We start from the raw sequence: 15,676 nt of genomic DNA, 5'->3' as shown, positions 1-15,676 counted from the left end.
GCTCCCGTGTCGGCAGCCTGCTGCCATGGGCCATTAATGTCAACTTTTGCCGCACTGTCCTATTGGATGCATTTGTCGTACGTTTCACATTGATTTCTGCTGCGATATTCGATGAAGTGTTGCTTGTTTGTTAGCATCGACATCTCAATGCAAATGTTACTGTTTCAGTCGTTGAGAGAGAACGTGTCACTCTCTCGGTAGTTTCCATATTCAGGGGTACTCTTTAATGTTGATTTGACACGAAAGACATCGTTTTTGTGAGATGACAAGGAGTTATCAGCATGAGCAGGCATTGATGGCAGCATGTGCATTGTTAATCCATGCTGGATTTTTATGGTGGTTCTCCTTCGAATAGTATTTCTTCTGGAGTTGAGAACAAGCAGGAAGTTTCCTTATTTAACAGTAAATCTTGCAGTGGAAGTTTGGACGTTAGAAGCGATGTGCAGCTATTAGGGTAAGGAACATCTCGAAGCACTTACTGGAGAAAGAATGTGGTCCCAAGAATGTCTCACCGGTAAGCAGACAATGCCTTTGGCCCAAGAGGTGAAAAAACTACCTACCTGGACCTGCCTATTAGTCGCCTGTAGCCACAGCAGGAGCAGGGGCATGAGAGAGGGATCTATGTCGCCCGGCCAACGGGTTTCGACAGTGTCGTAAACGCCTCTTGTGAACAGGGATGGCGGCCACATGAATTCGCTGATTTCCGTATTCATTGTGGACCAGACGTTATCAAGGGAACTGTCAGGTGATGTCATTCCTCTGCCTGCAGAGTTTTTCGGGAAGCCTCGACCTTCAAAACGATTTTAGAAGGAACGTAAAATTTATGGCAGCACTGAAATGATCATGTTGGGAAACAAAAACACTTATCTTAGTTTAGCCAATGCGCCTGATAGTACACGCTTTAACGTTTGGGCTGTCCATATAATAAACTCTGTAGTAAATGTGTTCTTCACTTTCGAGCTATAAGAAAATTCAGAACATGCTGCCTAAAGTGGCTGTTGGAAAAAACAGATTGGGAGCACAATGTCTTCTCCTCTCTGCGTTGGAATTTGTGAGTCAGAGATTGGCTACTGCTCCTCGAAAGAGGACAGTATTGATAACTTTGATTAGGATTGGCCGATTGGTATAGCAGACTCGTTGGAGGGGAGACATGGAGCTCGTGGAGTCTTGTGATTAGCACGAAACCCTTGTGGGGGCGGTTGAAGGAGGCCTTTTCTGGAGTTTACTGAGATTTGATGGAAAGTGAGGAGGGGAGAAACTTTATCTTCCAGTTCAGGCTCCAGTCTGGAGTGGATCTTCCGAAACAGACTCCAGTCTGGAGCGGTGCCTTCCGTTTCAGACTCTGGTCTAGAGTGGCTTCCTGGCTTTGGCTCCGATCTGGAATGGTCTTCTGTTTCGGACTCCGGTCTGGAGAGGATTCTGGTGTCGACTGTTCTGAGTGGGTTGCACATGGGACACTTAGTGTGACTTCGCACTAGTACTAGTTTTAACTGAGGAGCCTGTGATACGGGGATAGTTTAGAACTCTATCATCTCAGACAACTCGCTGTGCCGAGGGAAGTCTTATTCGTGACGACTGTAATCCTCAATTACGTTTAATTCTCTCCGTGAATGGATTCAGTTTTGATTAGATGAACCTAGTTCCTTCTTATCTCTGTGAAGTATAGCTATAATTTGATTTGAACACGGAGATGAAAAGGAAAGCGATCCTAGCCGACTAGAGCCCACATCTAACCAGAGTCCATTGTGTGGTTTCACTCCCCGTGAATCGTGTAGTCAACCAGTGCCCTGAAAAGGTAGTAGGCGCTTTGCCAAATCCTCATTGGACACAATTTCTTCCAGACTTGATGACGATAACAGTCGATGTCTTTAGATCTCCACTGCTTCGCATTAGACGATTAGGTGTGGTGCGGCTTAAATCGATAACTGGGCTGTCACTTGGACAACAGAGCCCAAATCCTTTCGAATGTGAGCTAGTGTCCAAACCAGTTCATCACCTCAGTAGACAACTGAATTTCCCGCTCTAAGTTTCCTATCATCATCTACGTGCTTTCCATAAGTCTGTCTCATCTTATCCCTTCTAATCTATCAAGGGATTCCTTAGTCCATCTACCATCCATTCACCTGTCTGCATCACCCGCCTACACCCATTTCATCTGCGTTACAGTCATAAATTCATCTTCAAATACTGTTTATTCGCTGAGTAATTTGTTTTATTTAGTATCTCTTTTAACAAAAACTGCAAGCAGAATCACTTTTAGCTTTTCAATAATTTTCACATGCAGTTCCTAATTTTAAGAGTTTTGACGGTATACGTTTATAAGGAGATGAAAAGAGTGCAGTACGTGCGCTTTCAGTTCTACGGGCTATTTATAGAGACCTGGGGAGCGCGAATGTGGCGGGGAGGTTGTTTCCATAGTAACCTGCCCGCTTCATGGAGTGGGGACCGGAGCGACGCTTGGCAACGCCATCGATCGGCGGAATCGCGTCCCGTCCCCATCCAGTGGGCGGCTGTGTGGGCGACCGCCTCTGGTCGCGCGCCACGCTGCCCAACCCAGCGGCGCAGCTCTCAGTCGGGCTGTGATGTCTCTCTTCCTGTACATCTAAATGCGTAAATTCGCGTTTATGGACGATAATATATTATGCTTGTGCAAAACACTCACTAACAAAACAAAACACGATGAATATTCGATTTGTAAGCCCACTGATCATATTTCGAACACAAAACAACTGTCGTTCATCGTAGAAGAACGACATCTACAAATTCCACTTGCTTACAAGGAACACGTTGGGTGCGATGTCACAAATGGCCAATGATGTTTACGTTATTCGACGCCCCATATATTTTTTACCATGCAAACACAGAATTGGCTGCCAGTGACAATACATGGGCGGGACTGGATGTATCCTGCGGTAAGCACAGCATGACGCTTCGGAGCGTAGTTGAACTGCTTGGTCGAGGAGTAACTCACAACAGTGCTACAGTGCTAGAGATGTTGATACAAAGCGGAGCAGTGGCAACATAAAATAGCAAACATTGCATTACATCTAAGACAACAATTGCCGAATTTGACGTTGGACCGAAAGGAACACTGGTAGCAGTTACTTCTGCAAAATATCTGGGAGTATGCGTGCGGAACGATTTGAAGTGGAATGATCATATAAAATTAATTGTTGGTAACGCGGGTGCCAGGTTGAGATTCATTGGGAGAGTCCTTAGAAAATGTAGTCCATCAACAAAGAAGGTGGTTTACAAAACACTCGTTCGACCTATACTTGAGTATTGCTCATCAGTGTGGGATCCGTACCAGGTTGGGTTGACGGAGGAGATAGAGAAGATCCAAAGAAGAGCGGCGCGTTTCGTCACAGGGTTATTTGGTAAGCGTGATAGCGTTACGGAGACGTTTAGCAAACTCAAGTGGCAGACTCTGCAAGAGAGGCGCTCTGTATCGCGGTGTAGCTTGCTGTCCAGGTTTCGAGAGGGTGCATTTCTGGATGAGGTATCGAATATATTGCTTGCCCCTACTTATACCTCCAGAGGAGATCACGAATATAAAATTAGAGAGATTCGAGCGCGCACGGAGGCTTTCCGGCAGTCATTCTTCCCGCAAACCACACACCGTTGGGTGGCTTGCGGAGTATAAATGTAGATGTAGATGTGGAAACCAAGAAATATCACAGAGAAGTGGCAGGTGAAATATTAGACTTTCTGCGAGACTAATCAGTGGAATGTGTGGTGTCGTATACGCTGGACTGTTCAGACAATGTACATAAGAACTAGAATGACGATTATAGGTGCGTAACAAGTGAAACAGATGTCAAGACATGTAGTTCATCATGCTTGTCGGACAGGGAGCCACAGGTCCCGCCTCCAGTGAAACTTAGTAAAGGACAACCGCTCTGCAAGCAGCGGGTTCTAAACATGGAAGATCGCCTGCAACTTGGTCGGAAAAAACAATGATTCGTGTAAGTTTGCAGCAATCTGACCGTGTAATGCATCAGAAAAACTACGGATATTCAAAGGACAAGATGCACTTTTTACGAAAAGTAGTGTTTGCACGTTTCAGGGACGCTCGATGCAATTTACAGGCTATGCATGACAGTGACCTGCTACGTTATGCACATCAAATAGCGCGCGACATAGATTACAGTGATCAGAATGGAAGGAGTGGCTGGTAGCATAACTTGAAACAGTGCTATAGAATTTGAAGTCGCAAAATAACGAAATATCAAACGAAGCGGCAACTTGACGATGCACAGCAAACTGAGGAATCTGCACGAAAATTTGTAGATGAGATAAACAAACTTATCCTATCGTTCAATAAGGAATATGTTTCCAACTCCGTCTGATGAAGAGGAAATGCATGTGAAAGGAATCCTGGGAGTTAGAGGTACATCAATGCCTTAGTGCATTCGTATACAATTATGCCGATTGACTATGTGGATGGTAAATTGGCTGGAAAGTTATTTACTGTGCTGCGAGAAGTTGGAGATGTTGTGCCCCTGCCATTCTGTCTCGTGTGTGTGATCTTACAAGGGTAGAAGGGAATATTTACGTCATAGAAAGCTAGAGTGGCAAAACTAGTGTAAATAAACTACAGCTATGTTATGAGCGCTACCTTTGGCCAATAGCTGTTCAAAATAACATGTTTTTTTCTTAATTGCTGGACTGTGTATAAAAATCATACTCCTTTAGAGAAAACTATCCCTCCTGAGAAGTATGTGACGTTGCAATTCATGCCACCTGGAACCACTAGACAAATTCAGCATCTGGATGTTTATTCTTTCCGTGTCAGTACAACATATTATCGCACTATCTGCTGCTGGTGTCCTCAGCTCGTGGTCTTGTGGTAGCGTTCTTGCTTCCCGCGAGCTGGGCCCCGGGTTCGATTCCCGGAAGGGTCAGGGATTTTCCCTGCCTCGAGATGACTGGGTGTTGTGTCGTCTTCGTCCTCATGATTCATCCCCATTACGGTCGGAGGAAGGCAATGGCTAACCACCTCCGCTAGGACCTTCCCTAGTCGGCGCAGCGGGTCTCTTGCATCGTTCGCCTACGCTCCTCGGAGTATGGGACGTATCATCATATCATGTCTGCTGCTATGCCTTAAAGATAACCAGTTTCACGATTAGCTCAAAGACACAAAAGCTGACTGAGCATGAACGCAGCTGTAGATTAAATAAATCAGACTCCACCTTTGCTGAACATGTGCTCAAAGAAGGACACAAATATCTAACACACACAGAAGTGATACACATAGCAAACAAAGGCAGAAAACTCAGCAAACTAGAAGCAGTTGAAATCAACAAACACTTAGCCCTATTTCCACAGCTGGTTCTAAATGACCAATTGGAAATGAGCACATCACTTAAACTTTACACAGTACAGTAAACCTGCTACTAACCACAAAGTGTTCCAATAGTAAACAAACTCACACCCCAATATAATGTAATATCTCTTATGTGTTTTAGTGCGGAACCGCGCGACTGCTTCGGTCGCAGGTTCGAATCCTGCCTCGGGCATGGATGTGTGTGATGTCCTTAGGTTAGTTAGGTTTAAGTAGTTCTAAGTTCTAGGGGATTGATGACCATAGTAGTTAAGTCCCATAGTGCTCAGGGCCATTTGAATCTTATGTGTTTACATTCCTAACTGTAACTCAACTGTAAAGGTTTAAGTAGTTCTAAGTTCTAGGGGACTGATGACCATAGTAGTTAAGTCCCATAGTACTCAGGGCCATTTGATTCTTATGTGTTTACATTCCTAACTGTAACTCAACTGTAACAGTACAATATTTGGCATTAATTAATGCACAGAACGATAACTGCAGCGGAGTGTGCGCTGATAGGAAACTTCCTGGCAGATTAAAACTGTGTGCCGGACCGAGACTCGAACTCGGGACTTTTGCGTTTCGCGTGCAAGTGCTACCCAAGCACGATTCACGCCCCGTCTTCACAGCTTTACTTCAGCCAGTACCTCGTCTCCTACCTTCCAAACTTTACAGAAGCTCTCCTGCGAACCTGCAGAACTAACACTCCTGAAAGAAAGGATATTGCGGAGACATGGCTTAGCACAGACTGGGGGATGTTTCCAGAACGTTCTGTATTACCACTACGTGAGAGTTGTTCTTCAGCTAATTGATGACATGACGTTCCCCCTTACTGAAGTTTTGCCTCGGAGGCTTTACGTGAATGAAGACTCGTACTGTTTCTTACTGCATCTTCTCCGCCTCTGATTGTGGTAAGTACGAACTGAAGCCTTCACTGCGTCATGTTTTTGTAGATCTCTTGCCCATAGTGGTACGTTAAATGTAAACGTAGGCTTCCGCGGCCGTTGCCGTAGGCCATGAAATACTTCTGGGTTTGTGACCGCATTGTCAACTGCAAAATCCCAACTTTTCCGTTGGAATTTCATTTGTTGTTTGCCATTGGTGGAAAGCGGCGAGTATGAAACTGAGCGGCGACTGCAGCGTATTGCTGTTTGCTTACTACACTTTTAGTGTCGGCAAGGCGCGTCAGCACTGTGTGCCCACTGCCGCCGTGGCCTACCGTGCGCCTGGTTGCTTTGCTAGAGGTGTCCTACCGCAGAGCTGACACTACTGGCAGCCAGGACCCTGGGAGTCGGTACCTGTCTTCTCAATTCACGTTGTCGGTTCGCTTGGCTATTATTATTATTATTATTATACAAATTTGGCCGTTAAAGACCGTGAAAACAGTTATTTCTTGCGCTTCTGGGAAGTCTTCTTTCTCTCAGTCCACACTTCTTTCATTCTTGCGCTGAAGGCGGCTTTTCTCTCTTCAGACCATTTAGTTCCACAAGTCTTCTTAATTTTCACACCGAAACCCGAGAATGAATTCAGTTTTTTTCTAAAAAGGTTTCTGTTAAATATTGTTTCCTGATCTATGTCCATATCTTTTAGATCTCTTTCTGTGTTAATCAACCATAAATTTTTATTTTTTAGATTTGCGATGTACGAAAATATTTGTTTTGTAAGCCTATTCGGGTTCATCCTCATGATGTGAGCATAAAAGGAGCATCTTCTTTTTCTAATTTCGTCTGTAATTTTACTGCACTTCGTATACACTTCTTTGTTACTTTTTAGTCTGTATACGAGCTTGCCTTGATCATCTGTTACTTTCCTGTGTCCAAGAACTGTCCTCACAATTCTTCTTTCACGATTTTCTATCTGTTCTGCGTATGTAAAATTTGCCAGTGTTTCTGATGCATATAGTATCTGCGGTCTAATAACAGTCTGGTAGTGTCTGAGTTTCGCTTGGCTATTACTATAGCCTCTCTGATCTTCCTCCTCAAACTAAATGGCTGTTTCGCCAGTACGAGGGCCTCTCGAAATTCGGTCTTCATTCTGCACTGTTTCTGGTGCTCTGCCACTGCTGATTTGTTGTGTTGTTTGAGACGGATATATCACTCGTGTTCAGATAATGTTGTGCTTATTGGGCGCCCAGTGTCGCCAACATACACCAGTAGACATGCGCGCCCGATTTCTTAAACTACGGTGGCATGAAACTTGTCAGTTGTATCTCCCGTCGAGCCCAAAACTTCTCTTGCTTTGTTGTTACTACGAAAAATAGCCTTAATACATGCCTGACGGAGAATTTTTTAAAAAATGGCTCTGAGCACTATGGGACTTAACATCTGAGGTCATCAGTCCCCTAGAACTTAGAACTACTTAAACCTAACTAACCAAAGGACATCACACACATCCATGCCCGAGGCAGGATTCGAACCTGCGAGCGTAGCGGTTGTGCGGGTCCAGACTGTAGCGCCTAGAACCACTCGGCCACTACGGCCGGCCGGAGAATTTTGCCCAGGCTTTCCGTGACCCCTTGTAAGTATGGTTGCAGGATGGGATTCCGTGCTTCGTTCTGCATTCCCCTATAGCCCTCCTCTTTTGGCGTCATAGTTTTATGTATAATCCTCATTTCGTAGTAATTAGCTCCTGAGGTACTGTAGTTCAGCTTTGAGATTGTGTTCATCGCTGATACTTTGTGTACTCTTAGTTAATGTGTGCAGGGCGGATTTCTTTTCCGTAGGATGGTGGTGGGAGACTGCATGCAGGTACCTGTCCGTGTTCGTGGGCTTTCTATGAGCTTTGGGGTCAAGCTCCCATCAGGCTTACCGTAAACTTCCACATCGAGAAAAGGCAATACCCCGTCCTTTTGTATCTCCACGATGAAGCGAATTTTGCAGTGCTGATGATTGAGATGTTAGTGGAATCTCTGAAGCTCTTCTTCTCCCTGTGGCCCGGAAACACTTCGATCAGTTGTTCAAATGGTTCAAAAATGGTTCAAATGGCTCTGAGCACTATGGGACTCAACTGCTTGTGGTCATAAGTCCCCTAGAACTTAGAACTACTTAAACCTAACTAACCTAAGGACAGCACACAACACCCAGCCATCACGAGGCAGAGAAAATCCCTGACCCCGCCGGGAATCGAATCCGGGAACCCAGGCGTGGGAAGCGAGAACGCTACCGCACGACCACGAGATGCGGGCTTCGATCGGTTGTGTAACGTACTGTTTCTCGATTTCAACTTGTTGCAGAAAACGGTGGACAGCATATTGAACATGTTTTACGCTAGTCACACGTAAATTAATAATACGATTTGATTTTGATTGATGCTTTTTATGCATTTTTTAGCCTCAGGACAGTTAAAAACCGATTTTTCCCATCCGATATGATATGACCTTGCTGTGGTGGATGGGCTTACGCAACTAACAATATCACACCTGAATACTCATGCACACTGAGTAGAACAGTTTGTTTAACGTCAAACGTGCACCTTAGCCATTGTTGTACGATTTATTTGTCATTTATAGTCGACCACTATTAAATTATGATGCTTACAGCGCCATCTATTGCTACATTTTGTAACTATTTATTTTTCATCTGCCATACGTTTTCCCCCTTCTCCGATAATATTCCGTTGCAATCTGACGTCATTCGGACCAGTGGTGTTATTTCTACAGTGGTTTGAAATTTTAACTTTAATTATAATCACCCTGTGCTACGAAATGGGAACATTCTCATGAAATTCTCTGTGGCTATACATACTGCGATAAAGAATAGCTCAGTGCATTTGAAAAAGGTACTCACAGATGGTGAAAGGAAAAACACAGATACAGAGAAGGTAACTGCAAAGAAATCCCGGATAACAAAGGATATCCTTCAGATGATCGATGAAAGAAGGAAGTACATAAATGTTCTGTATTCAGGAATACTGGAAGCTAGGGCGATATGGCTACTTGAAAAATGCGAAGAATTCGAAAAAGAAATGATTGTCGGAGAGACTCACCCAACAGGTAGAAAAGTCAAAACAAACTTCGGTGAAATTATGAGCAATGGTGGTAATATTAAGAGTGCAATGAGAATTCCACCGAAAAACGCAGAGCAGAGAGCGGATAGATGGAAGGTGTACACTGAAGGCCTCTATGAGGAGTAAGACGTGTCTGATGACAGGAGTCGATACAGAAGAGATGGGGGATCCGGTTTTAGAATTTAAAAGATCTTTGGAAGAATTCAGATCGAATAAGGCAGAAGGGATCGAAAACATGCCCTTTAAATTTCTAAAATCATTTGAGGAAGTGGCAACAAAGCAACTATTCACGTTGTTGTGTGGAATATATCAGTCTGTACATATACCATCCGACTTTCGTAAAAATATCATCCACACAATTCTCAATATTGCAAGAGCCGACAGGTGTGAGATTTATCGCACAATCATCTTAATAGTTTATGAATCTAAGTAGTTGACAATTATAATATACAGAAGAATAGAAAATAAAATGGTAGACGTGTCATATGCCGATCAGTTTGCCTTTAGGGAAAAAGACAGCAGAGAGGTAATTCTTACGTTGCGGCTGACTATGGAAGCAGGGCTAGGAAGCCGGCCGGTGTGGCCGTGCGGTTCTAGGCGCTTCCGTCTGGAACCGCGTGACCGCTACGGTCGCAGGTTCGAATCCTGCCACGGGCATGGATGTGTGTGATGTCCTTAGGTTAGTTATGTTTAAGTAGTTCTAAGTTCTAGGGGACTGATGACCACAGTTGTTAAGACCCTTAGTGCTCAGAGCCAAGGCTAGGAAAAAAGCATTTGTCGACTTCAAAAGTGTGTCCGACTGTTTCAAAAGGTGCAAAATTTTCGAAATTATGAGAAAAATTGCGATAAGCTACAGGAAAAGACGGTTAGTACACGGTATGTTCAAGAACCTAGAGGGAACAATAATTGTGGAAGACCAAGCACGAAGTGATCGGATTAAAATGGTGTAAGACAGGGATGTAGAATTTCGCTCCTACTGTTCAATCTGTACATCAAACGCGCAGTGACAGAAATAAATGGAAGGTTCGAGATTGGAATTGAAATTCAAGATGAAGTGATATCAATGATAACACTATCTGATGACATTACTATCCCTAGTGAATTAGAATTACAAGATCTGCGGAATGGAATGCACGATCTAATGTGTACAGAATATAGATTGAGAGTAAATCGAAGAAAGACGAAAGTGATGAGAAGTAGCAGAAATGATAACACGAGAAACTTAACGTAAGAATTGGTGATCACGAAATAGATGAGGTTAAGGAATTCTTTTACCTAAGCAACAAAGTGATTCGTGACGAAGGGAGCAAGGATAACGTAAAAAGCAATGTAGCATCGGCAAAAAAGACATTCCTGGTCAAGAGAAGTCTGCTAGTATCAAACATAGGGCTTAATTTGAGCAAAGTATTGTATGATAGTGAAACAGGGGCTGTGCGAAAATCAGTAAAGAGTCGAATCCAAGTATTTGAGATGTGGTGTTAGCGAAGAATGCTGAAAATTGTGTGGACTGATAAGATAAGAAACGCGGAGGTTCTCCACAAAATCGATGAGGGTAGGGATAATAGAAAATACTGACAAGAAGAAGGGAAACGATGATCGGACGTTTGTTAAGACTTGAGGGAATAACTTCATGGTATTAGAAGGAGCTGTATAGCCTAAGAATTTTAGAGGAAAACAAAGAAATACAAATTGTGAAGGCCTGCATCAAACCATTCAGAAGACTGATGACTCAAAAAAAAAAAAAAAAAAAAAAATGCAACACTGCAACAGTACCACGCATTGCTGCTGATAGTTATTAAGTTGGGACACTGATTACAACTTACTTCAGGTAACGTACGAGACTTTGAAAACTGTCGACGTACGTGATACATCATCGTGAGATAACGACATTCCATACAGTCAATCTGACAGAGAAGCGGTTGTGAAATCGTTCAGTGTGATGTCAGATGTTGGCGGCTTCTCCTCGCCCCTTTCTATTCTCATAGTCTCACACGACCACTAATAAACTGATATATCATTACCCAAAAACGACAAAAATAATTTAATTTACCTTCTAATGCAGTGGTTCCCAACCTGTGGTAACTACCTACCTGAGGAGTAAAATGAAATTTTCTCAGAGGAGAAACAAAAGGATTCAGTTTCAGGAACGACACTAAATTATTTTTAAAATATCTTTTACATTATCACTATGTCGTAAGACTGTAATATTGATTACGTAAGTTCCCAGTAATTACGTTTTTATATTTTATATTCTGGCAATAGCGTGTGATACAATGTGATGGGGGTTACAACTTGTGCAACGAATGTATGGATATAGTTGACCTTTAAACATATATAATTTGACCCACGTATTTATGACAGTTAAATTGAATCATGAATACCACACATGCTGAAATATCTCATGAAAATTCATTCTTCGAGCTGTAGGTAATTCCCGCAAGAGACCAGAAATATGTCCATTATTCATTTCGCAACGCTAAACGAACTAATTGACAACATAACATAACAGTATTTACATTCGGCTACTATACTGTTGTAGGGCCTACACAGTGTTAATATTATTATTATTAGTGGGATTGGTCAGATACGAAGCTTGGCTTCCTGACGTATTCCAACGGCGACCAGTTCAGAAGGAAGAGTCCGGCAATTAAGTGATTTTCAGACAGTAAATAAGATGGACGCATTTGAGCTCGGTTTATTTTAAACAGGGGATGTCGCCAGGTCTCTGTATGCTACATAGTGCGCTGCCACACCCAAACCAGCTGCAACGTTTTGGTATCCCAGGCGGCCTGAACGAAAAGAGCTTGTAACTGTTAGCGGGATATTGACAGGCAATCGGCATCTTGCGTTATTATTCTACCAAATATCAGACCATGGGAAGGCATGGACTACGATCCTACTTGCAGGGAGCTACTAATCCGAATGAATGCTGGGGGAAACATGATAGAAATCGCAACACAAATAAAAGATTAATAACCAACACGAAGAGACATGATCTGAAATTAGTGCAGAACATCGTAACCAGGACCAGCCTCCACACATTCACAGAACGACATATACGAAAGATGACTGACCTACGACTACGTCCGGGGACAGCGCGAGGAGAGAATATTGAGAAATGGAATAAGGCAACATAAGGGAATGGGTGACTTCGGTGAACCTTCTGTGTGGAAAAGTACTCTCGATCGCCAAACGACCGAAGCGGTGATTGAATCCGAGAATCCTTACTAGACTGTTCCCGAAGTAACCAACCGTTAAACTTTATCAAAGCACGGCGGAGTGCACCTATAGAAAAGACGCGGTCGCGGGCGAGACGGCAGCTGGCGGACCTTCCAAGAAGACACTGCAGAATGTCCCGGAGAGGCGATGCCCAGCCTCCGGCTGAAAAAGTACTTCTGGTGGTAACTTGCTGGTTAGTCAAGCGGCTAGATGTCGCCTGCTGAGCCACAGAAATGGACACTTTTTACCACAGAGCTCTCCTAACCTGGCAGAGCCTCGCGCATTGGAACGATGAGCTTTTCCATGTTTCTTAAGACCAAGGAGATTCTACGTTGTTCAATCTTGAAACTTTTCAACGGTCGTCACCGCACTGAATAAATTATTAATTCCTGTCAAAGTAACGCCAGCCGAAATCTGTAAATATGGAATTGTTTTTATAAGGCTTCTTTCCTCCTTGCAATTACCCATGTGGCTTAATTCGTGGTTGAATCTTTAGATAATTCGATATAAAGTTGATAATCAAATTATGGACACTGCAGCGGTTTGCTCCTCATTAAAATGTCCCGAAATTGTCACCTGCTTTCATATTTATTACTAACATCTAGACTTTTCCATCGTTTCCGGCCCTGCGCGGCCTCCCACGCGCTTGTCACGGCACGTGGCGTTTCTGAGAGGCTTCATGGCTCGATATGTTGTAAGTTGAAGTCTACCTTCAGTACAGATGATTAGTTCTCTTTTCTGGGATGAAATGTGGGTAACATTCGCCATGTACAGAGAATTGTTTCATCATTCTGTAAAGGGAAGGTTTTCAGAAAGAAGCAGTACCAGTTGTCTGAAAAAATCTTCAGTGTGAGGTTTAATAAAACAGCTATAAAAACTAAATACTATTAATGATTCACCGCCTTCAAAATAAAAGTGTACCAAGAAAATTATTTTCCATTCTAAACTTTAGTTAGTCGCTAATTATGGATTGGTGTGTGGGCGGGTGTGTTCGTGTGGGGGGTGGGGAGGGGTTACACTTGCGATTACATTTGCGAACCACTGGTCTAATGTGACACGAAGCTCACCTGTCATCTGTTTTTCATCAGCGCCATGCGTCTTTGCCAGCTTGGTATTCTCAAGTACCAAATGAAGTTTCTTGTTTTCTAAGCTGTGAAGATAACCAAGATAACCGCATTTGTCTCTGATTCAATATATCTTACTTTGCGTAACCGCTGTGACTGTCAGGCACTGGATGGGTTTTATTGTGTTGTACTATTTGGTATTTAGTGTTAATCTTAAAAATTGTTTGTATCTGTTGTATTTAAAAACGTGAAGTAAGATTAAATTGTGATCCTCTTCTGCAAGAGCGAGAGTTTCAGTGTCTATCGCTAAGTAATAAGGTTTAATATAACAATGGTAGGACGACAGTTGCAAAACTTTGTTGAGTCATGCGTCCCGGATTAATGATCTACGCAATGTTATAAAGACAGCGATGCGGTTTAGTGCATAGACGTGTCTACTAAAGGGAAGGTCTACAAAGCACAACGCGGACGGCACGGTTAACGTTCCGATGAGTCGACGAACTTTCTGTCGTGAATTAATATTTCTTGTAGAAATGTAAAAGCATTGACTGTAGATAGCCTGATTTATCGAGTGGCTTTACTTGTGTATTGATCATGTAATCTGAACTGCGGACCACTGACAATGTGGCTCTTGCCGTGAACTGATGTATTGCGGAGGAATAGGAAAACAGTGTCTGTAAAAGGATAGAGTCACCACTGAGTACTTACTCCCAACATTATACAAAATTTACAACGTTCGAGTAGTGGTTACAAATGCTTATTACATGCAGTGAGGCTGGTAAACATTACTTCGCTCAGTACAAATTACATTTCCTCTGCATCATCGACCACCAATGAGTTAGTCAAAAAGGAGGTGGTACTCATTTTTTATCACGTCTTCATGCTATCAGTTTAAAGTGGAAAGCTGCACTTCCATTACTAAGCAAGAATCACAACTACTGGAATACGCTTGTAGGAGGATTGCATGGGACAGAGAGTCACCGTTTATCATAGCTAAGTTTCTTCTACAGAATATTATTCGCTCCTGTCAATTATCTTATTTACAATGATTTGTAAAATAAATGTTCTTTTGCTGCATGCTTTGCACATTTTCTCATTGTTCTACATAACTATATATTCTGGACATCCCGGAGTAATAAGAGATACGCTATTTTGTTGTTGTTTTCTCTTACTTTGTTTAAATTGACATTAGCAGTGTTTATGAGTGCTTTTCGTTCTTTTGAATCTTGGGGGAAATTCTGGAGTGGACTGTGCAATATTGCATTCGAGGTGTTAGGGAGTAAGTACCTACACTTCCATTATTAGAGCGTTTAAACATTGGGGAAGTTTTAATATGGAGATAGTTTGTTGAATATATATTGTTTGTATATGAAAACTTATCGTTCCCAGTATTATAGACATTGAAGGGCCTTGTGTCGATGAATATTAACGATTATTCTACTATAAGGGAGAATATTGTTCAGTAAATTTTTGGAAGTAAAATTAGTTATATAACTGGATTGAAGTTTCTTCCGTTTCCTTAACATGATTTACTAGATTTCAGTTTTTGTAACAGAACAATTTTATTTTGTTGGGTTTTTGCATGAACGCAGTCGTTACTGGTAAGGTAATTAATTACGAGGAAGGATTCCATTCCGCTTGAACGCTTGAGTGGGAATCTCTGCCTTCTCACAAACATTTGCTTATGTTGATTGTGACAACGACCTGCAAGTGGGTCGTTCATTATAAATAACTTGAAGAAGTACCTGACTATCCAGTTGACGTTAACTTAACAAAGAAAGTGATGGTATAATTGTGTATAATTGTGTTGTTTCCGGGAACTTTTTTAGCCTAGAGGTGAGCTATTCATGATAATGCGGTAACCGCACATTGTTTCGAGAAATTTAAACCGCAAGAGGTCACCAGCAGAAACGACAAAAGCTTGCTCAAACTACAGTTCAATGCACTCCTACCGCTACAGTGAACTTTAGCGGTTTGTACGAGGCGTCAGAACGCAGGAAATGTTTTGGAGACATGAAACAGAGGATCGTCTTCAGCGAAGTGTAAACCAGAAAAATAAGAGAAT

This window comes from Schistocerca cancellata, chromosome 1 (genome assembly GCF_023864275.1).
Source record: "Schistocerca cancellata isolate TAMUIC-IGC-003103 chromosome 1, iqSchCanc2.1, whole genome shotgun sequence".
NCBI lineage: Eukaryota > Metazoa > Arthropoda > Insecta > Orthoptera > Acrididae > Schistocerca > Schistocerca cancellata.
This window is presented reverse-complemented; position numbering follows the sequence as displayed.